This window comes from Natator depressus, chromosome 1 (genome assembly GCF_965152275.1).
Source record: "Natator depressus isolate rNatDep1 chromosome 1, rNatDep2.hap1, whole genome shotgun sequence".
Classification (NCBI taxonomy): domain Eukaryota; kingdom Metazoa; phylum Chordata; order Testudines; family Cheloniidae; genus Natator; species Natator depressus.
Genome location: NC_134234.1, coordinates 264417502 through 264440681, shown reverse-complemented (window position 1 = coordinate 264440681; position 23180 = coordinate 264417502). Strand labels below are relative to the sequence as shown.

The 23180-nt window shown below is 36.6% G+C and overlaps 1 protein-coding gene across 5 annotated transcripts in view; it reads left to right on the top strand.

Moving 5' to 3' along the window:
- Positions 1–23180, top strand: part of LOC141980544 (dynein axonemal heavy chain 12-like) — a 95006-nt gene that overhangs the window by 44596 nt on the left and 27230 nt on the right. For 3 of the 5 annotated variants that reach the window (XM_074941855.1, XM_074941857.1, XM_074941856.1), the window contains 3 exons: positions 3261–3385; positions 19788–19991; positions 22173–22355. The exons of 1 other annotated variant lie outside the window; for it this stretch is intronic. The gene's annotated coding sequence lies outside the window, so the exon portion shown is untranslated. The remainder of the gene's footprint in view (positions 1–3260; positions 3386–19787; positions 19992–22172; positions 22356–23180) is intronic. One more of the 5 variants, XM_074941858.1, reaches the window with a different exon arrangement.

The following is a 23180-nucleotide window of genomic DNA, read 5'->3' as shown; positions in this document are numbered from 1 at the left end:
TCTCCTACCCCTCAGGGTCCTAGAGCCAGCCACGGGTTTTTCTTTGCTGTGTAGATATACCCTTACAGAGCAGTGATGACTGGGCCAAGTAATTGACGAGTGAGAATCCTTGAGTCGTAAATCCAGTCTCTTATACTACTGACGCATTATAATCAATAGAATTGTTGCATGCAAATTAGCAATAGAGGAAGGGTGGAGATTGGTTCAATTACCTATACTGTCACAGTGGTTGTTGACCAGATCCTGTCTGGAGCCTAAAATATCATGACAAGTAGAAAAAATAATCATTAATAACTTTACTTACAACCTATTTTCTTCAATATAGCCTTTGCACATTACAGTTATTTTTAACTATATGGAAGAAAATTCCTAAAGGACCCAGTTTTTAATTAACTTTAACTCATACATTAATTAGCATATGGTACATTTTCAGAAAATTCATAGTCAGAGTATTGATGAAGCAAGTGGGGGGAGGATACAGTGTCTTTTTTATACATTTCAAAGAGTTCGTATCACTTCTTTATCTGCAAATCAGAACTTTCCTTGTGTGTCAGCACCGCACACTACTTCATTTAATAATAAAGAAGGCAATGGCTTTGTCAGACAGCTGTATTAACCTGTGATTTTCATCTGGCTGCCCCATTTTAAAGGGTGTGGTTAGGATTTCAATCCGTGTTGTTCAAAAAATGAAATACAGTGAGAAGTGAAAGGTGTCAACTGTAGTGGCTCATACTTCAGTTGGGTTTGGTTGGTCGGCATCCATAGGCAGCATGAATAACAGACTGGTCCTAATTTCAGCTGGATACATAATATCTTACTTTTTCAGTTTGTGGATAAGAATGGGAGCGGTTTGTGGGAGAGGTTTTCTTATTTCAGTAGTCAATACCAGCAACATCAAAAAGCTCACCTAATGTATTCTTTGGCAAGCCACAAAGCCACAATGAAAGCGGATTTCCAGGTTTGCAGTTTACTGGAGCACCTAATGTAAAGTTTTGCTGCTATGCCATATGTAGGGTCAGGTTTGGTCATGTCAAGTTCCCTGTAAGTCCTGAAGTGAATTTTTTCTATTTAGATTTGGCTCTTCTTCCTCTGACTCTGGCCTTCTCCCAGCTTAGTAGTGCTACTGTTGCTCAGGCAGATGGAGCAGCCTTATAGCGTTCCTACTGAGGCCTCAGAAACCAGTTTATGGCATGGTGCATGAAGGCCTACGCAAAGGCTGACGTTGCTGCCCAGCCCCTCTTTTCTTCACTCATGGTGATGGCAGTTCTTTTAGGGTCCACCATTCTGCCCAGGGCACTGAGTCCTACCACAGGAAGAGATTAAAGCTGTACCCTGGGGGAAGAGTTGGGAGCTGTTTTTTTTTCATATCAGTGACAGGGCTTGTGACTAGATGTAATATCTTCCCGCATCTGGACGCCATACTGAAGGAAGAACTGAGGTGGCAATGGAAACAGGTCTCTTAAGAGCCACAGCCTCAAAGGAGGGGCATGGGGTTGTAGCAATGTCTCTCTAAAGCTTGCCCACTTAGCTCAGTGTTGCTGGCCAATTCCTGTAGCCACTGTGAATGAGAGAGCCTCATCCTGCCTCTTTGAGCAACAGCACATACCAGAGAAGGAAGGGAGGATCAATTGTACGTAGAGAAACCCTATTTCAAGTCTTTGCTGAGTGCCAGGAAGAGATATGGAAGGAAATGTGCGCTCTTCTCTGCGGAGAAATGAGCATCACCCACACCACTGGCACTCTCCGCAATCACCATTCTGCATCCTAACTAGTCTGTACTGGTATGTCCCCTGCTAGTGTGGATGAGTGAAGTTCTGCTGTGTGTGTCATTGCAGTGAAATAGCAGTGATATTGCATATCCATCTTTATTCTTTCAGTACCCGTTGGCCTCAAGCCAGTGAATTGAGTTTGCAATGGACTTAACACAAAATGACAAAACATAGGAAAAGAAGTATCATTCTTAACTATGAAACTTTTTGACTGGGTGGAACGTGTAGGAAGAGGAAAACTCAGGCTGGGGGAAAACTGAGTGATATTTATTGTCATAGTCTGAGATGCAGTCAGCCTAATATGGTTTGGGTTATGCTTTGCTAGGGATTTTGTCACCAATGTTTCTTACTCTCTGTTTCTGTGGGTGGAATTACACAGAAAATGACATTCTGTCACCTTTACTCCCCTTTACTCTGTAAGCAGTCACATTTATTTCATTTATTTGACTTGTGGTGGAGCAGGGCACTTTTCATTGTGGGTAGGGGTCACAGAACCTGACCTTAAATGGGGAAAGTCATACATTGCTCAAATAAATTATTAAAAAGGACTAGTCACAATTATACCTAGCTTCATATACAATATGTAAAAAGAGTAATAGAAAACGGTTTTCATAGGTTTTCATTTTATACATAAAGTACTCTTTCTACCTGTGACTAGGCTACGTTAATAAATAGTAAGCGAAGGGGAAACTAGATGACTCAAGGATAGGCTACAGGAGTCTTTGATTTATGTATCACGAGTTCAAATCCAACCCAGACTGGTAGTGATCAAAAGTTGTTACTAGCTGTGACTAGGCTCTAACTGGTCAATAGGAAAATGGGGATTAAGGACTTCTCGACAGAGTAAAATAGTGAGGCAGGGCAGTTGTTTTTAGCAGGAAAACCTCCATTTGGGAATGTTAAAGTCACATGAAATAAATAGAGTATTTCTCCACTGGAAATAAATTGAGCAGGATGAACTCTCTGAATCTGTTGCTTGCTATTGTAAATTGAGTGGGGCTGGAGACTTTGTACGGTACACGTTGTTTGATGATCACAGCTGCTGCTCATTTAGAATCAAGCCAAATGTTGCAAAATGTAAATTTAAGCTTGAACACTTTCTAAGCCACTTTGGCTGCCTTTTGAAAAACACTTTAGGCCTGAAGTCTGCTTTATTCATATCAATGGGAGTTTTTTATTGACTGTAATGGAAGCAGAATCAAGCCCTTATGTTGTAATTTTATTGCTCTTGTTGAGAAATAGTTGACCTAGAAGTTGAAATAATTTAATAATACAGAGAAAACAAGGTATATTAGATTCTCTTCTAAAAAAAGGGAAGAAAACTCTTTAAATAGATTGTAACTCCGGCAGAGGGTATTTGCATTGTTACCTAGAAACATTGCAATGATATCACATTTCACTGTACTGCTTTATACCCAGGGAAAGATGAGGAACAAAGATGAACTACTTCTTTGCCTGTGTTGTTGTAACATATGTATCCACTCTACTTAGGAAGAATCTTTGGCTGACCTCGTTGAGGTGAATGAAGAATATGGCAGATGAAATGAGAATGAGGGGATTATGCATCTGAAAACCAAGGACATCCAGTTAAAGCTCATCTTATTTTAATCTTCACGGTATGTTCAAATTTATTTCACTTTGTCAGTAAGCTCATGTAAGATAGTTTAATTGAAAAATACCCTTTTCTCAGTGGGATTTATGCTTTCAAACAGGTAAAACTCAGTTATCAGTAGTGTGCAAATTACGTCAATAAGCCCAAGGAAAAATCAATGAGAATATTTCCCTCAGGGCCTAGCATACTGATTATAAAAATATTAATACTTAATACCTTTATTACTCTCATATCTCTGCAACTGCAACATATAAAGATCCTTCTTATCCATTTATAAGGAATATATGATGTGTGCAAGTCCTTCAAATGCCTGTTTGTTTGAGAAACATTTACATTTTGGACAAAAGTGCAAGAGGAAAGACAGCTGAATGCAAATTCATGTCTGTCTTTGAAGGCATTATATATACATGCATACATATATATATATAATGTAATATAATATACATTTTGTAACCATATGTGTACATCTGACACACATCAGACCTGACAATGTAGACAGGAATATCTTACGTTTTGAACTATCTGTAGTAACACTTTGTCATTTTCTGTAATAAAACTTCAGCTTTCCTAGGATGAATTACAGATGTTTGCTCTCACACAAAGCATAAATATAAATGTTGACGGTGTCACGCAACACTAACTTCTGTCATCCTTACCAGTACTTGCCACTACATGTACAATAGCCGGTGAAGCTCATTTGTAAAATAGAAACTACACAGATTGCTTGGGGGGAAACATATGTCAGTGTTGCTGGATTTCTGTTTAGTTTGACTTCTGTTGTTTAAGAATACAGAGATATTTTTAATTGAATTCTTTTTAGCTTCCTGCGAGGACTGCACTATTTAATGGTCAATTACCATGTTCAATGTAAATTGATTTTCAAGAACTTTTTATTACTTGGCTACAAAGAAACTTGACCGATGTGTTTTCAGCCTTAGGATCAAATTCTTTTACAAAATGAGAAACTAGCATAAAACTAGCTTTAACAAATAAATAAATATGAAAAAAGGTCATATCCATATTGTCAGATACTTTCTTTTGGCCAATCTTATCCTCATTGAACTCAGAGGGAGATTTTCCCATTGATTTCAATAGTAGCAGGGCCTAACATGTAAAGGTGTCTTTGAGTATTTCTGACACAAGGGTGAAGGGGAGAGGGGTCATAGGAGACTCACATTTAAAGTATTCATTCTATGAATATATTTTTAAAAATAATAATTAAGGACTTTTACGATGTGGTTTTAGCACTAATGCCTCTCGCCCTGCAGACTTGGAGGTGCGGGGATTTGTCTGGGCCAGCAGAGGAAAGAAAACTGTTGTTCCCTTAAAGGATTGTGCCCCCTGTTTAGAGTTGAGGAGTGGGATACTATGGCTCATTGGCTGGAGCAGCACAAGCCTATTGACTCCCACACACTCAAAGGAAGGGCTAATAAACCCTTCCTCCGGCCCCAGCAGCACCACTTGCACAGGGAAGAAAACCTCCCCCATTGGATTAGAATAGCACTGGGTTTGGGGGCCTCACTGAATTTACCCCTGGACTGCCAGGTTGGCCAGAGTGGTGTGAGGTTTTTTCATCTTCCTCTCAGCAGCCCAGGGACCCAGTGGCTCAGTTAGGTTGTAAAATTTATTTTGTTGCAACTTGGTAGGTGCCCAGTGCAGGTACTTGTTCAGAAGGGGGTCTGGTTCCCTGAACTGGAATTGGAAGCAGATTAGAAGACATCTCCTAAAGAAAGTGGGGAACTGGGTTCCTAATGTCTGGGTACAGTAGGGAGACAGCCTGCTCTTCCCCACTCTTCTTAGCCCTCATAGAAAGGGAGGATAATGGGGTCTCAGCAATATCACTGAGACCAGGTTAGCTGCTGTCAGCTCTCCACCAGATGAAACAGATTACAAAGGAATTACCTGCATTGGGCAAGTTAATCCCAGATAGCTCCCAGATGTGTTACTTAAAAGTTGCAGCCTGTTTAAACCACATTCCTGGTGTCTTGTCTTTCTTCCTGCGGTGTATGGGATAATGCTTCAGATTTGCCATAAATTGGATGCTTGCACCTTTTAATGAGTTTTGGTACAGTGGCCACAATTTTTGCAGAAGGAAATTTAATGACAAAAGAAAGACATAATACAATTAATTCTTACCATAAGAATAACCCTGGTCTATCTCTCAACTTGGGTAAGTTGTCCAAATCAAGCAATTAAAGAGATCCTCAGTTCCTCATAACAGTCTGCCTCATGCATTCAGCCTACTCAGGCCTGTATGGCTGATTTAGGCCTCAGTCCTGCAAGTGCACGTGCCTAGGCAGACCCCCATCTCTATACTCAGAAGTCTGCCCATTTCCCATTTTTTGTAAACTTGCAAATCATCACCATTGTAGAGGATATTGGGTTTGCCACCACTCCAACTGTGGCAGTATTTTCTGGTAGGTTTCTCTATGCTGTCTCACAAATTCTTCTTCTGTCATTTTGTTGGCCTTATAAGGAGACAAAAACACTTTCCTCCAAATACATTGCTAATTCTACTAACATTTAACACACTGTACAAACTTATCTACAAGGTACAAAAATCTCTAACATGATTGCAACCTGAAATACACCTTTCAATATTAAACAGAATGGCAATAATTGCCTGATTGAGTAAAGCAAAGGATGGGACAGATTAATATACATTGAAAATCAAATATTATTTCACATAAATGCAATGTCCCAGGCAGTTGCAGTTTTTGCTTTTTATGCTGCAAATTTAAACATTATTTATTAAAACCAACAAAACAAGGGAATTAAACAGATTGGCATAATCAAGGGTGACGTGTTTTTGACAGTTCTGCTGATGGCAGTAGAAGGGAGGGAGGAAGGGAGACCCCATTCCTAAAGTAGTTATTGATACCTTTGTTAAAATTAAGGAGTGTTTTACATATTGTCTTTTGAGAATTTGACACTAGTTATTATTAAACTTACAGCTGGACCTTTTCTAGATCTTTTAAGTTACAACAATTTTACTTGTGCATTTTTCATATGGTCCACCTGAAGTCTTTGAACAGTGCCATAATGCAGAATGTTGCTATTTTGTGAATACGCAGGCCTCTCTCTGCTTTATTTGATGCTTTACAGTGCACTCCAAAGCGTTCAGATATTCAGTGCCACCACACAATCTTTGTATTGTCTTACTACTTAAAACTCAACAGTGCTTTTGATACTGTCTCTTGTCTGGAGCAATGCTTTAAAGTAGAGGAGACTATTTATTCTTCCAGTATTTATCCAATATGAAAATGATAACAGAGTCAAAAATTCCTTTTTTGTACAAATTTTTGGGGTCTTGTCTTTAAAACAGAAAAGGGTTTCTTTTGGGATTTGAGTGTCTAAATCTATGGTCTCTCCAACATATGAAATGACAGGCCATTCAAAATGCCCAAATATTAATTTTTGTGGCATGTCTGTTGTATATTCATCTGTCAACCTTGGGTGAATTTTCTGGATTTCTAATAGCTTGTCCCAAACTGCTGGCAAGCTAAATTTCTCTAGCAGGCATCAATTCATTGTATTAAATGCCTGTTCTGCCCTGCAAGACATATTGATTATTTTTTTCTCAGCAAAGTGACAAATACCATTTTCATGACTATAATAGAGATTGATTACAATTTTATGGAACACAGAGGGAGCTGATCTTGCAGAGACAACCTTGGGGCATATAAAAATTGAAAAAAATCATTTGAATTAATAAAGAAATTAATGAATTCATCTGTTGTTGATGAAGCCAAAGCATTTTTGAGATAATGAAAATACTGTAGATGCATGGTCATTGCTGAGTGGGGAGGCGAGCTTAAATGTATTTATAGCAGCTGGTGTCTGAAATCATTTGCAAAAATGCTAGTAATCAATCTTTAGGAGCCCAAAGTTAAACGGGACTTTGTCTATTAAAGCACATGTAATTATATAATGTATGACCAAAGTCATATCTTTATTGATACAAAATAAATCTGAAAAAGGGAGGGAATAGTTTGAGCTTTTTGAGCTGTGTGATTCGTTTTAAGCATAAAAAGAACTAATTCCTTTAAGGCTTTTTCCATTTACCATAGACAAATGTTCCTAGATACTGATTTACTGATTGTCATGTTAACTTTGAACCAGATTCTTATACCCTCACACTTCAGCAGTTTACTCCACTATTAACTTCAGTGGGACCACAGCGGGGCAAGGTGTGTAAATGACGTTGAGCATCTAAATCTGACACAAAGTTAGCTTATTCATGGCACTGACGCCACAGTAAAGTGAATTATAATAGCAACAAAACGTATGCTAGGCATTTAGGTGAGGCTCTTAACAGGATTTTAAATTTCGTGTGTGTATTATTTGTTTGGTTGTCTTAGTCCAATAATGTAGTATTTGCTGATAATATCTTATTGATACCTTTTTTAATATACATATTGTAAAAGTAAAAATGTGTTTAAAATGATTGGATATTCATCCTTATTATTTCCATTTTAGAAAACATTTTATCTTTTCCTATACATATACATTTTTTTTAAAATGAGGTGTGAATAGCAGTTTAGCTGAGAATCACAGGCAGGCTGAAAATAAGACAAGGGGAAGAAAAGTCACACTAGTTAATGGCTACTTCCCCCTTTATTAAAAGTGTTTTTTAGAACTGTAGTTTGCAGTAAACTTTATTCTTTTATTGCTGAAAAAATGTAAAGAATAACAACTGTACTTGAATAAAGTTTTACATTTAGAAATCTAGACACTGAGCAAAAGGATGTGCATGATATACAGGTGCAAACTTGGTCACAGTGGAAGCAAATTACGAAATTTCACGTTTTGCACATATGACACAGGAAAACATGAGTTTTCAAAAAAAAAAAAAAATGGTCGTGCCTGCCTAACAAACTGAAGGCTAATCATGGCTCTTACTTTCTGTCAAACAAAATCAATGTGCATTTTTTAAAAAACAACTGGTACATAGAGGGATTATAGTCAGATACCAAATATAAAAAAAGAAAAGCCTGCTATGGTATATGGGTGGACAACGTTTCTCCAATTTATAGTATTAAAAAGTGGATTCAGATTTTCTTTTTTGTTGTTCAAAATATAGTCAAAACATAATAACTTTAAAACTAACAAGTTCAAATTCTTTCGCTTTAAAGGAACCACCATTGAAAGAGTCACATGTCAGATTTTCCCCATCTGTTGAAGAAATTTAACCATGAATATAATTTTATAATGGAAAATTTGGTTGTCCATAAGTAGCAGATACCAAGAGCTGAACACCCCACTATTCCTCACACCCCTCTTTGGGACTTCAGTAGTAATTAAAAATAACAATGAAGCCAATTTATGTGTTTAGTCACTCTTTTCACGTATTAGGTAGACATTTTCCCAGCCTGGTCTCTGCCTAAAGGGGATTTTTTTTTTAAGTTTAAACAAGAAAGTCCTGCTGTTTTCAGAGGAGAGGAGAGTGAAAGAATGTATCCATTGTCTGGCTACACCGGAAGAAAGACAGGATGCAATGGATGGATATTTCAGTGGTAAAAGTAGCGAAATATAATCTACTACTGAGCCAAAACTGGGAAATCTTTTTCTTTAAAATACACCCCTTTCCCGCCCCCCAAAAACATAAACTAGTCAATTCTATGATTATGTTAAGAGTACATGAACATTGCAAGTTTACACTCTGAAAACTCAGGAAATGATTATACTGAGGTTGCAGGCACAACATTAGTTTATCCCTCCTTAAATATACATGTTACTATGGAGTCTGTAATTACATGATCACCTACTGTTTCTCAGATAATGCAGTATAATATGTTGTGTGCCCTTATTTTATTTTAGTAGCCTCTTAATATAATTCTGTAAAAGCTGTCTTCAAAAATATTGCACATCCACACCATTTTGTGAAGCAATAAACTTTGGTGGTCATAAAATGGCTACAGAGAGTGAAAGTTAAAATAAGCTCTATTACCCCCCTTTAAAATAGAGACTTCGGTTTTTTACAGAAGTAGTGCAATATATTTAGCTGCTTATGGCTCACTGACAATTTTTAAGTTATTTTTAAAATTAAATTTCAAACCAATACCTGCAATGAGGAAGCAATACATTAAATGGCCAAAAAAAAAAAAGGCGGGGGGGGGGTATTTACTACCCATAGAATCTGACCCTTGGAATAATTTAACTGAAACTGAATAATGTAGGTATTTCAAAAATAAAAGAGGTGTAAAAAACATATTCTATGTTTAAAGGATCTGATAGAAACGTACCCTAAAACTATTGAAGAATGAGGATAGGGCCGTCTAATCCTTTGCAGCTGTTCTGGTGGGTTTCATACAGAAGCTGCTTATTTTTACAGCCATATTTTGAAATGTGTTGAAATTTTGGAAACAGCAAGTCATTTATTTTCATTTGTTTTGTAAATATAAATCCATTTTACATAAGTAAAGTTATTAATAATGAACGTGTGTGATTGATAATTACCTTATTGTTGTATTCATTCTTTCTTTTTTATTAATTGTGTTTTGCATTGGAGTCAATGGGAGTTTTGCCAGAATAGGGACTGCAGGATCAAGCCCCACATTCATGTAGTAGGTGAAGCACTCTTAAATCAGTCTTTATGGAGTTATTTAGCTGTTACCAATTACTCTTGCATTGTAAACAATCGAAGTGCTTGTATCTGCAAGCAGTAGATAACCTGGAAATCAAATATATCAGCTCTACACAGATCCATGAAGAGATTGTCCTGTCAGCTAAAACAAGAGTAAAAGATGTGATTGTAAATAACTCTCATAGGCCAAATAGGTTAGTGACATTATATAAAAGAAAAAAGGGAGAGAAGCCACCTATGGCAACAAGTTGAAATCTAATTGAAAAGTTGGTGAAAATCAAATCAAAGCCTTAAAAAACTTCAAGTTTATTGTAAGTTTATTTTGCTTTTTGCAATACTCACTTTCAATGTATGGACTGCAGGCTTGCTTTGGGGCTTGTTTGATCCATTACTCTGAGTAAGACCTGGAATAGCATGTTGATGATGCCACAAATTTGTAAAGCCTCAGCAATTTACCCTTTGTTTCAAGTACTGAAATTATTGTTACTACTGTACTTAATTTTTTATATGTAGGGATTGTGTTTGGAAATAAAAGTAGTGGACAATATAGGAAATAGTTTAAAATTAGGTTTTTAATACTAAAATTAATCTAGTTTCTATTCCAGCATCACTTGAAAAACGTTATCTTAATTGGTTTGTTGTCATGACCACTACTTAGCATTATAATATTTTTCCTAGTTTTATTTCTCATTACCAATGAGAAAAATAAGAGCAAAATAATTGGTGTCCTATGCTGGGATTTTTAATTTTTTTAGTCTATCTGATGGTTAAGACAAGAAAGGGAACTATATATGATACTATTTAAAATGATTCCTTTATTAGAAATTGTCATTTTTTCAGTGATCTTGAAGTTTCATTCTGCCCCAAAGAAGTCATTGATAGTTTTTCCAGTTAGCATCATATTTACAGAGTAAGCAAATGGATTCTAAACCAGAAATATTGTTGCTGATATTTCTGTACAGAGTTCTAGGCTGACCCTATTATGTGGGTTCTTAGGCTTCTATCAGAGAAACAATACTTAGTAGGCTTTTGTTTCCTTTATAAGTGAATGTGAAGATGATGGTAAATTTGCTTTTCATCCAGGTTTTAATGAAAATGTTTGATAAACCAACTTACTCTAAGGGTAAAAAGAACAAATCTATAAATTGTAATTTTTCTGAACTGAAAATTTCTTGGAAAAGTGTCCTGAATGCACACTTTTGATTTCTCCTAAAGATAGCTATTTAGTCCATTAGTGGATTTTTTTTTCTGCCAGCCTGGCTTCCTGTTGGTTTGACTGTGGAGTAGCAGGTGTACAATTCCAGAGTGTCTTTAAAAGTGGCTCAGCAGGGCTTCTCCGCCGTGCGTTCACAGGAGACAGCTCATCTGTTTAATCCTTATGTTTTAGTCAACCTTTCTTATTATGCGGACAGAGCTCTGATGCTCAGCTGGATTTTGACTCTCAGAATGAATTGATGGAGCTCTTTGATCTTTCTGTGTATTGCATCTGTTTCATCTTTCATCTTAATGCATGATCTTCACAACTCCAGCTAGTGCTTTATTTATTTATTTTTCCACTTGAATCCATCAATTTTACTTTGTTCTCCTTTTTTGGCATTCCTTTTTATGTGCAATGAACTAGATTGCATAATTTTAATATAATGATAATTAAGTTGGTATGTGTATTTAAAATAGGGTGACCAGACAGCAAATGTGAAAAATCTGGACAGGGGATGGGGGGTAATAGGAGCCTAAATAATAAAAAGACCCAAAAATGGGGACTGTCCTTATAAAATTGGGACATCTGGTCACCCTAATTTAAAAATACAGAGGAAGACCAAGACAGCCATGTTTATTTAAAACATTTCCAGAGACTTGATCAAAATCTTTAAATGAGACGTAGACATCTTTACAAATTTGCAAATTATTGTATACAATGTGTGTAATTAACAGACCCGATACTGAGAGGGCAGAAGATGTAATTTCATTCATATTTGGGAAAGCCCACCACTCGAACTAAAAAGTCTCGTAAATTCAGATTTCTAAGAGTATTTAGCAGTAGGCTAGAACTAATATATAATGCATTCTTGAGATTTCCCATTAACATTTCAGGCTATAGGCCCTAATTCAGTACAGCACTTAGATGTAAGTCCTTCCCTATTCAGGACAGCACTTAAACATGTGCTTAAAATTAAGGAAGTGCTTAAGTGTTGTCTTGAATAGGGACGCTTTTCTGAATCATGGCTTTAATCTGCATCAGACAATTCTGATTAAAAATATTCATAGAACCATGTAGTAACTCTGTTAAATTGCATATAATCGGTAGCAGGTTTTTAGCTTCAAGTACAACAGACAATAGGGGATTCCTTTTGTTGTTTTAATGAAACCAAGAAACGTGAAATTTAGATTATTCTTTAAATTCAACTAAAAGACTGTAGAAGTGTAGCATTTTGTAATTGTATGTTTGATTCTTATGCTTATACCAGAGAGTTTGTGAATTCTTTTGTTTTCTATAATATTTAGTCAATGTTCAGTTGTGAAAGTCCAGTTGTTGTGTGCGTGGGTAATGTACAGTGCTGCAAGAGCTTTTACAAGTGAGCAAAGAGCTGTTGGGTTTTCACAGCCAAAAGCTCAAAAGTGTTATCAAAGGGTCTTTTCTCATGAGGGGTTTACTGGCATATTTGATTGTCATGCACTGTCCTGGATATGTATCAGAACAGCATATACAAAATGTTTGAATGACCTGAAGTCAGGTCTCACCTACAGGAAAATGCACTTACTGCTTTTGTCCACCCACACAGAATGATGAACGTAGTTTGATTTAAGAAATCTCTTGGAAATAGGCAACAACTGGGGACTGCATTTCTTAGTGGAGTGCTCTCAACACTGAAATTCACTTCCTCGGTTGGTGTGGCAAAGCCTGAGTCTGTTGGCCATCAGCGCTATCTGTAAAGTCCCAGGCCCTTGTCTGAAGGGGGATTTTTTTTTTTAGAACTAATGGGTTAGTCCTTCAGTAATGTTGCCGATAGTATAGTATATCAACTGAATATTGATACTTCTTTAAATATTTTTGTACGTTAGATATTGTGAACAGTTCATTTTTAGCACCACAAATACATTAATTCAATTAAAACTTTTACTGTTTTTTCAGATATGTTTTTCCCTAAAAATATAGCTTAAAATTTTCAAAGCCACCTAACTGATTAGGACACCTGTTGCATTAGTACTAATGGACATCGGCTATCCAAATCTTCTAGATTGTTCTGAAAATCTCAGCCATATAGTACATACATATGAACCATCCATTATGTGTATGCCAAGACCTTGAATGCAGCACACACATTTATAAAACTGCTCAGACATCACAAATGTTTCTGAATGCTTATATATATAAGCTTTTTTAGATAATCATATTTTGCTTTGTGCTTACTTGAGGTCACTGTGTCATGGATAAGTACAGGTGATCATAAGTATACTTGTCATCTGTAGAAAAGTGCTGTAATGTGGTTATTTTGAAATTAGATACGCTTAAAAATGTGTATTTTCCCACAGTATAATAAACATATTTTGATCAATTTTGTTCCTTTTATGGTTTGATCCTCTTTTGTTACTGCTTGACCTTGGACTCTTACAAATGCTTGCTGTCCCTAGTGACTAAGAATAACTTAGATGTGTTCATTCTCAGTGAGCCTCATTTTAGAGTTTATGAAAAGGACAATGAGGCTTTGAAGAAAATAGCTACTGAAATTGGCCCATTTGATCGTTGTTGAGCCTTTGGTGCTGCTGCTCTAACGTCTCTGAGATTAATCAGGTGCAGTATATTATCTTTAAGGAAATTAAATAGTAGACTTAAAATTAAGAAGCCCATTAAAACAATTTGGCGAATTATTAAGTCCCTGACTGGTCAGAGTTGGGCAGTTTGATGCTTTCATTGAGATGCAGCTTTAGGTGCATCCAGGTCCTAAATATTAATAGTTGGGCTTTCTTGACTTTCTCCTCAGAGGATAATCCTTGTGAACAACAGATGTGCTGTTCTAATACTTCTTTGTTTCCTGATGGTTTGGATGTTTTAGTTTATACTGATTTGCTTCAGAACACTGCAGATGTGTTCTTTCAGCTGTTTTATTAAGAGTCATGTACTAGCACATGTTCCTGTTGTATTATTATGCATGTCCCAGTTTAGTAGAGATAAAATGTCTTCTTTGAGAAGAGGCTTCTGTTGTAAATGCACCTTTATTTTTGGAAAAATATCAAATGCTGCTTTGAAAATTAAGTAATGTATCTAAAATAAAATACTATGTTGCTTGAACAGCTCAGTATTTTTTCCCCAACAAAATAGGTTATGTTCATTATCTCTGTAAAAATATTCACTTAATTTAGGTTAGGTGCATCTATCGTTCACCGCACATATTTACCATCACATAGTATAATTCTTTCCAGTTTTCTGTGTATGGGTGTGGGCCTGGCCTTTAATCAGGAGAGGCTCACAGGTTTCAGGAAGTGTGCCAGACCCAAAAGTTGTGGGGAACGGCATGATAGAATGACTCTCCACCTACCAATCCACACACAATGGTGTAAGCCCTGCCATTATAGGAAGAAGTAATGCCAATGCCTACGGTCATAGGACTGTGACAAGTTGACTTGGACTGATGCTTGATTCCCGATAAAAGTTTTCCCTGTGTGGAAAGCATAATTTCTTCTTCCAGAGGATGATGCAAATCTTTTCCATCCACTCTTCATTGTATAAGGCACAGGTAGCATCTCTTTTGTGCAAGACTGTTGAATATCTGCAAAATCAGAAGTTAGAGTTCCCCTTTCTGGCTTGTGTGTGTTTATTTTAGTAGGCATCAATTCATTTTTTGTATCACATGGAATCTTCCCATAACAGAGGTTATGAGCTGACTTGTCTGCTTTTTTGTGTGCAGTTGTTACTGAGTTTTGTCTTTCTGTGCCATGGCGAGGGTTTATGAAAATCCTTCTGGCATTATGCAATGACTTAGGCAAGAAAGTGGTTCTGCAGATAACTACAATGGGAGTGACATTGCTTGTTTTCCCTGTTGGGGAAAAGGTGTACATTGTTTCTACCTGATGAATAGACATCAGCCCGTCCACCTCCTGGATAGAGGGGGCCTATCCCATGCCTGCAAGCCAGAAAGGGTAGTACAGTTGGCGCTGGTAGTCTGTTTCAGTGTAGTAGAACTTGATATTGTGTCTGGTGCAAACAGTGTTTGAATATCCAGAGTATTTTCCACTCCATACATCTGATGAAGTGGGTTTTAGCCCACAAAAACTTATGCTCCAATACGTCTGTTAGTCTATAAGGTGCCACAAGACTCTTTGCCACTTTTACAGATCCAGACTAACATGACTACCCCTCTGATACCAGAGTAACCAAGGAGATCTCTTCAGCAGGTTTATCAGTACAAGAAAAGGGCAGTGGCTGACAGAGGCAAAGGAAGCTCTTCTCACCACTCTCAGGCTCGTCTCTTCCTTTATCGTCTTGGCTACAGCCCAATAAAATCAAAGCCCTTCAAGCCAACAATCTTCTTACTGAATAAAGTTGAGTCTTTTGCCATTATAAAAACAAACCCTAGAATGGAAGTATTATTATTTTTCTTAAAATGTATCTGTATTACAGTAGTGCCCGCAATGGGCTAGGTGCTAGCTAAACATATAGCCTCCCTCACAGTGCTTATGAGTGAAGATGCCAAGTGTGATTTATTTCAGAGGTGGTTGAGTTTTGTAAAACATTTGAAGTTTTCATTCTGTTCAATAACATACACATACATTTTGTCAGGCAAGATGATTCATGATCTGCAGTACTAAAAAACAATACCCATTTCTGTACTGTTGTGTACCCTCCCTCCGCAAAAAGCTCATTCTTGGCTCGCTCAGGAACTAAACTGCCATTGGCTCAAGGGCTGGCTGAAAAATAATAGTTCTGTTTTGAAAAAAATGTCAGTTTCAACATTTATTTTTGTTCTAGAATGAAACAGATGTTTTGAAATTTTTCGTGAAAAAGTATGTGCATCTGGGTGTGTGTGACACACACCCACCCTGGAATAGCTACAAGGTACAGAGCAATATAGGGGAAATATGAGCCCCTGAGAGCAGGGACTTAAATATGGGTCTCCCACATCCCAGGTGAGTGCCCTAACCACTGGCTATTGGCTATTTTGAGGTGGGTCGCCATCTCTCCCCAATTTTGACCAGAAATTCTATCCTGGACCTGAGAAACCTTGCCTATGAAAATTTTGTCAAAACTAATACATTTCTACAAAACTTAGTGATTTCAGTGTATTGGCATTTTCTGACAACAAAACACAACTTTTGTCAAAAAAAGTCCAGACCACCTCTAATAGGCTGCCTCCCTGCAGTTGCACACAGAGGATAGCAACTTTGAAGGGGGGAATTAATGCAGCACTGAGCTGTACTAACTCCTGATGGGTTTGGAAAAGCATTTACCATGAAGAGATGTTTCCTTCTCAGATCTATCTGTGCTCCTGCCCCATATGTTCCTCCAAATCTACAGAGTTGTGCCATGCTTCATTGGCTTCTTGCCCTTATATTGCTCCTGTGCTCTCCTCTGTACCTTGTATCATAGTCAAGCATTTTAGGGCACCTATTAATTGGCAGACACTTGACACTAAAAGACATAATTTTTAAAACTACTGTATTTGAATATTTGTATTTAATCACATTTTTCATTTTTATTTAAATTTATCATGTACATACTTCATTTTATATCATTTACATTTCACATAATATTCTGCAATACAGTGTTGAGTTGTAACAAATGGAAGTTTATTATAGTTGTATTTTTACAGTTAAACCACCAAGTAAATTTATTTTATTTAAAAGTAAATGAGCCTATATTAAACTGGCTTACGCAGTGCAGCTTTTACAGTATTTTGATCCAACAACTTAAAATACTCATCACAGCTTTTTTTCTTTAGTTGGTTGTTCCTGTTCCTTCATAGAGTTGTTTAATCTTGTTTTGCCTTTTCTTTGTGATCTGGGATCTTGCTTGCTACAGCAATCTCTGTGGAAAGTTGGGAATGTGTTTTGCTCAGAGCAGGTGTCTCCGTTGGATGTAGGTGGTCACAATTATGGTCCCTGTGAGATGTTAGTGGAGGTGTCTTCCTCTCTCTAAACCTGGAGCTGCTGCATAGTAATTATGCTGTGGCTTTCTTCTGGTTGAGGATTCTTTCCCTAGAGTCTGTTCTGTAATTCTTTTCTTACTGTGCATCTTCTGTGCCCTTTACTCCACCAAACTTCTTTCTCCTCCTGTTCTAGGCATGATGTCTGGCACCTTCTACTAAGTGCTCTTCCTCTGCTTCCTCCTTGTGCATACCCTCTGTGATCTCCCCCCAAGCCCCATACATTCCTTGCCAATTCGCTATTTTCTTCAGATACCATTTAATATTAGATGTCAGTAGGAAGAACAACTGAGACTGGGATTTTCAAAGCCTCAAGGGAGTTGAAAGCCTAAATCTCACTAATTTTTAGTAGCAGTTGGGTGCCTAACTTCCTTTGCCCCTTTGAGCACTCCAGCCTCACAGTCCAGTTGTGTAGTGAATGAAAAAAACAAAAAGTTTGTCACATTTATACGCAATGGCCAAACTTAAATGCCGGTGATGTACTACTTTGAACATTCTTTCATACTGCCCTTTATGGATGGTACAGCTCCCCCAAATTAAGCAGTTAAACCACTACCTATTCTCCTTCACATCCCTCCTCACTTCTGCTGTGATCCCTACAGTATACAGACCGCTGACAAAGCCTAGGAAAGTAGCCAAGTGGGGATGACACTACCGATATGTTTGTATATTTCATATTATTAAAAATGAGACAGTCTTAGCTCAACATATGGTGCATAAAGCTCATCTGTGCAAAGAATAAAATAAAGTAATATTATCGTTGCCTCAGCCTCCCATCACTCCCCCTGTTTGTTTGTTACACTCGCTTGTTGCATCTGGTCTGAAACCCAAGTTGTGTGCTGGGTCTAGCGCCTGTCTCATCTTCATGTTTGTACAGTGCCTAGAACAGTAGGGTCTGATACTAATTAGGACCTATATGCAGTAGGGAAATACATATAAATAATAAAAGGCATAGTGCACAAATGGATTCTTAAATATCGAGTGAAATCCTGGCTCCACTGAAGTCAAAGGGAGTTTTGCCATTTACTTCAAGATTTACCTCTATAAACAGAGGTCCCTGTTTCAGCATTTTGTATGGCTGTAAATATTTTCCCGCCTACTTTTAGTCCAATAAATAGCAGGATAAAATTTTATTACAAGGATCAATTTGGGCAATTTGTGTTTTGATGATTAAGATAGATCTAAATGGTCATTACAACCAGACCCCTTAAACTCTCCACATCAGACAGTTGCATAAAAGCAGAATTTCACACTTAGAAAGACAAAGCAAGCTCTGATAGCATTGTAATGTCAAGACAGCATAACCAGATTATACCTGATATTCTCATAAACTGTTACATTTTCTATCTGCAGCTATTTTCTCCCTAGTGTTCAAAAGTGTGTGAAATTCTTATCAATCTTTGAAAATTTTAAAGAAAAACAAAGAAATGATTTTCAATATGATAATTAAAAGGGAATAAACAAAGCTAAGTACATGAGCTCTGAAAGGATATGTTTTTTGGAGAATAGGCTCTGAACCAAATAGTCAAATGTTCACTGCAAACGGTTCGGCCAAAACTGAAGTCCACCCTAGAGATTTACTATAGTTCCTGTGTAAATGCTACAAAATAGAACGTAAAAAGAAGAGTCCAAAAAAATGTTTGCATGTCATTATAAATTGACCATCATCACGGACGGTACTTATGCCTAATTTGTTAAATGTAATATCACCATACCCTTATTATTGTACAACCGTGTTTAGTATTAGTTTTTTATTTTCACTACTTGTATGCTGTTGACTTTTTCTATTCCACTTTATTTAATTCACTTTTTAGTACCTCACAATATGCTTAGTTTTTAACTACAATCTTGAAGCCAGGATGTAAAGCTGTCCAATTTTCTGTTAAATAAAAAAGGTCAAACATAGTGTTGCTTCCTAGAGCAAGGCTGAAATTAACTATCAGATTAAATTTAGTTAGGATATTTTTATATTATGAGGTTATAATTTATTTGCATTTTTTAACCTTCTCACAGTGTAGGCTCCACTAAGCAGAATTTATAGACAATCAAACTAGTTGAGAAGGATGATGTCTACAGAGAAGCCTTTAATGGCAGCTAACTGCTTCTATGGGCCCAATTAAGGCTATCCAACTGTGAAACAGAATCCCTTGGGTAACAGTGCAGTCATCCTACCCATATTTTTGGGGAGGAGGATGGAAGGGAATATCCACTGTAGCTGTAAAAAGGGAGTTTTGTAAATTTTCAAATTATTTTTGTCGATTCTTTAAACTTTCAAGATGCATTATTAATAAGGTCAGGGTTGAAGTCCTTCACTACAGCTTTACATATGCACCACAGTCAGAACTTGAAGCCCTAGTCACTGTGCTAGAGATATGGATGTGCTTTTGGTCCCAAATCAATCTTGTCACTCCTCAGAAAGCAATGAAAGATAATAAGTACTATTCACCTGATTGCCTTCCTGCTCTGAGACAGCTGGTGATGCTTGTCTTCCTGATAGCCAGGAGTTTCAGATCTAAGGCAGGGATAAAGAAAAGCTGGGAGCTTGCTGAATCTAAATTTGACAGTCGATGGCTGTGTAGAGGGTCAGGAGGGATAGAATCTGTGACACGTATAAGAAAGGAACAAAATTTATCTGCTCTGGTTGCAATGATTAGATGTCTCGTTGTCTGGCTTTCTTACAGTGGATGATTGATCATACCCGCCAGCTGGCTAATATCATAATTAACAAAGTTGCTACCACATCTGAGAAGTATAATCGAAAAATTTACCAGCAGTGTGATGCCATTGTCACAAAGATCATAAGCATTACAGAGTCGACTTTTGCAATCCTGGAGCTGCAGAACTATGTAGATGTGCTGAGAAGGGGTGCACTTGTACAGCTAAAGGTATGTTTGTTCTTTTCACAATAGCACTTGCTCTAATTGTCTCTCGTTAATTTAAGCAAGTGTTCTTACGACTTTTAGGTTTCATTTCATGGTGCCACATGGAGAAATTTGGTTGTTTTATCTGGATTTTTAAAGCAGTTATAACAGAAACCAAGAATAAATTTTACCTAAGAATAAAAAGATGAATAATCAAAAATATAGTTTGGCACTGTGCACCTTATTTTTGTGTCAAACACTGTTTGTCAATAGTGTGAATGTGGTGGTTGTCATTGCTGATTGTCTCAGTTATAGGTATTACAAAAATGTTGGCAGCTTATCATTTAGAAACTAAAAATATTGTTCAATTTGTATTTTGTGATATTTTCTTAGGATTTTTAGTTTAGTTTGAATCTGATTAAAAGATTAAAGGAAACAGTTAAAGCACAGGGCTCTTCCATTTGTAATTTAATGTTAAGGAATGTTGTTGCTAAAAATATACATGTTTGTATTTACGTCTATATGAAAAAACTGAGAACAATATCTGAGCTGCTATCTAGAGACCCAATTCACATTGCATTTATAAAACGTTGTGTAAGCATTTCACTTATTCTTTTCTATATTTACTTGTTTCTTAGAGTTAAAAATTAATCCACTGAGCCTTTTCTTCTTTGCCACTGTATTTTTATATTTGTGTGCTCTACTTGGTTATTCAGTTATGCGCCGGAATATGTGTTGAAAATGCCCGCCTGACATATTGCTAATGAGTGTGAATATTGACAGTGACAGGAGTGTTTGTGTATGTGTGTCTGTGTGCCATATAAAAAAAACCAAAAAGAGGAAGAGAGAGAGACAGAAAAGGAAATACTGGGAGGTAAAAGATTATATTTATATTACAGTGTGTGACAATGCTATTGTTATAGTTAAACAATACATTTGAAATATAAATGGGGTAGTATACAAAGGTTCCTCCACTTCCTCTCAGGGATTAGTAAGGCCAGTGTGGGAGCCTTTTGCTTATTACTCTTTGTGTGCACAAGTAATTGTAACTTTTCAGCGTCAATTTCCAGAATTTTGGAAGCAAATTCCTTGTGTTGCACTCTAGTTTTATATCAAGTCTTCATTAGGTGTTCTTTTGGACTTCTACCTATTTAACTATAAAGGTAAAATTGTTAAGAGCATTCAAATGATATTGTTTGACCAGAGGCTGGAAGGATTGTATTACAAATTAGCTAATATGATTGACTTTTATTTTGGACAAAAAATGGAAATATCTATGCAGACCCTTTCTGTTAGCAGCTAAGTCTTGTATTGTTTTCAAGATATATTAAAATAATTAATAATGAAACATAATTCTGGATAGTATTTTACAGAGATATTTTGCAGTCCTCAGCCAAATTAAATGCAGTAAGATATTACTTTTATTTAATAGACAAAATAAGAAGTGGCAACGGAAACCCTCATTTTTAATGGACAATGCCTTTGTATCAAAATAGGACATTGCTCTGGCTGGAAAATGTTATTCCTTTCATCAATTTCCTATTGTCAGTGGTTTTAACATAGCCTGGTATTTCTATTGCTATTCAAGAGCAGTTTAAAAAACTTATAAATCAATATTTTGTTTCGAATAGGAAATGTAGTGAATAGCAGCAAAATAGATTAGTGATGTAATTGCAGACAATAGGCAAGATTAAGTTACTACAACAGTGTATTGTTGTTTTAACCTAAACCCCATAATATTTTATGTAATTGAGACTTCGTGCATTGTTAGAACTCAGTTGGAGTATCAAACCTCTGTGAGGATTAGAGGGGTCCACTAAAGCAACTGTCACAGCAAATGTGCCTGGTTTTTAACAGGATTATTTCCTGAGATGTGAAGAAATGAACTCTTGTAATAGTTTTAGAGGAATTAATAATGTTAGTAAAATGTTAATGGTGAATGTGCTAATGTAAAGAGTTGGAAGATTAGTAATGCAGTCTTTTGCATGGAAATAAGAATATAATAAATGTCCTGCAGGTGATTGGAGCTGCAACAATTTTATTGGAGATTAAAGTTTTATTGACCTTTGCTAGGGTGATTAACCCTTCTGAAATTAAAAACCATGGCTAAGTTATTCTGTCCAATTTAAATGCAAACACAGAAAAGAGTGGTTTGTCATTCAAGATTTAAAAAAAAATATTTTAATTTTCATTTTTTCATGTCAGTGAGGTACGATTGCAGAAAGAGGAAGATTTAGTTCTGGCAAAACTAGTCCAGTGGCAAAGTGAAGAACTGATGTGGCTGTCATGGTAAAGGAATTCCGGAATAAAGAACCACTGTCCGAAGCTAATCTTTACACGTGGGAGTTAGATGGTATCAATGGAAAAAAATGGGAACTCATTAAAGAGGTATGATATATAAGTCATATTGATGTATTTTGTCTCCCTTAGAACTTGATCCAACAAAGAATTTCTCACGAGTGAGCAACATTACTCTTGTGAGTAGTCCTATTGAAGTTAACAGGACTACTCTCATGAGTAATGTTGTTGACCTGCGCAACCCTTTGCATTTGGAGCTTGATCCTGCAGGGGACTGAGATCTCTAGTTTTGGATCAATAAACCACATAAGCACCTGCTTAAATGTAAGCATATGAGTAGTCCCATTGAAGTTAAGATCTAGATTAGATGCTTAGATGCTTTGACTTCGGTGGTACTACTCACATTGTTTAATATTAAGAATACGCTTAAGTGCTGAAGAGGCCAAAATCCCCTGGCAGGATTGATCCCAAAAGTACATTTGCACTTAACCACATGTGTGACTTGAGTAGTTCATTGAAACCAATGGGACTGGTCACATACATAAAGTTTTTTGTGTTTGCTTAACTGTTTGCAGGATTGTGGGTTGGGTTACAAGGACCACTGTACTGCCTTAGAAAATTTCAGCAGTCTCCAACATAATTTCTGATAGATTTTGGTTTTGCATTGGGTTAGGTTTACATTAAAATTATGTTACAAAAAGTTTTAAACCCTATTAATTTATTTGTATAAAACGGTAATGTCTTGATTTCTACATACCTTCATTGCATCCTCAGGAATTCTTTGTCTCAGAACTAATGGCTTCAGAACTATCTAATTTGTTCTTATTTAGTTTTTAAATAAAAAGTAACTCCAAGTTAGTGAATAATTTTGTAGTCATTTATGGCTAAATTGTGTCTTCACAATTCACCCAGGGT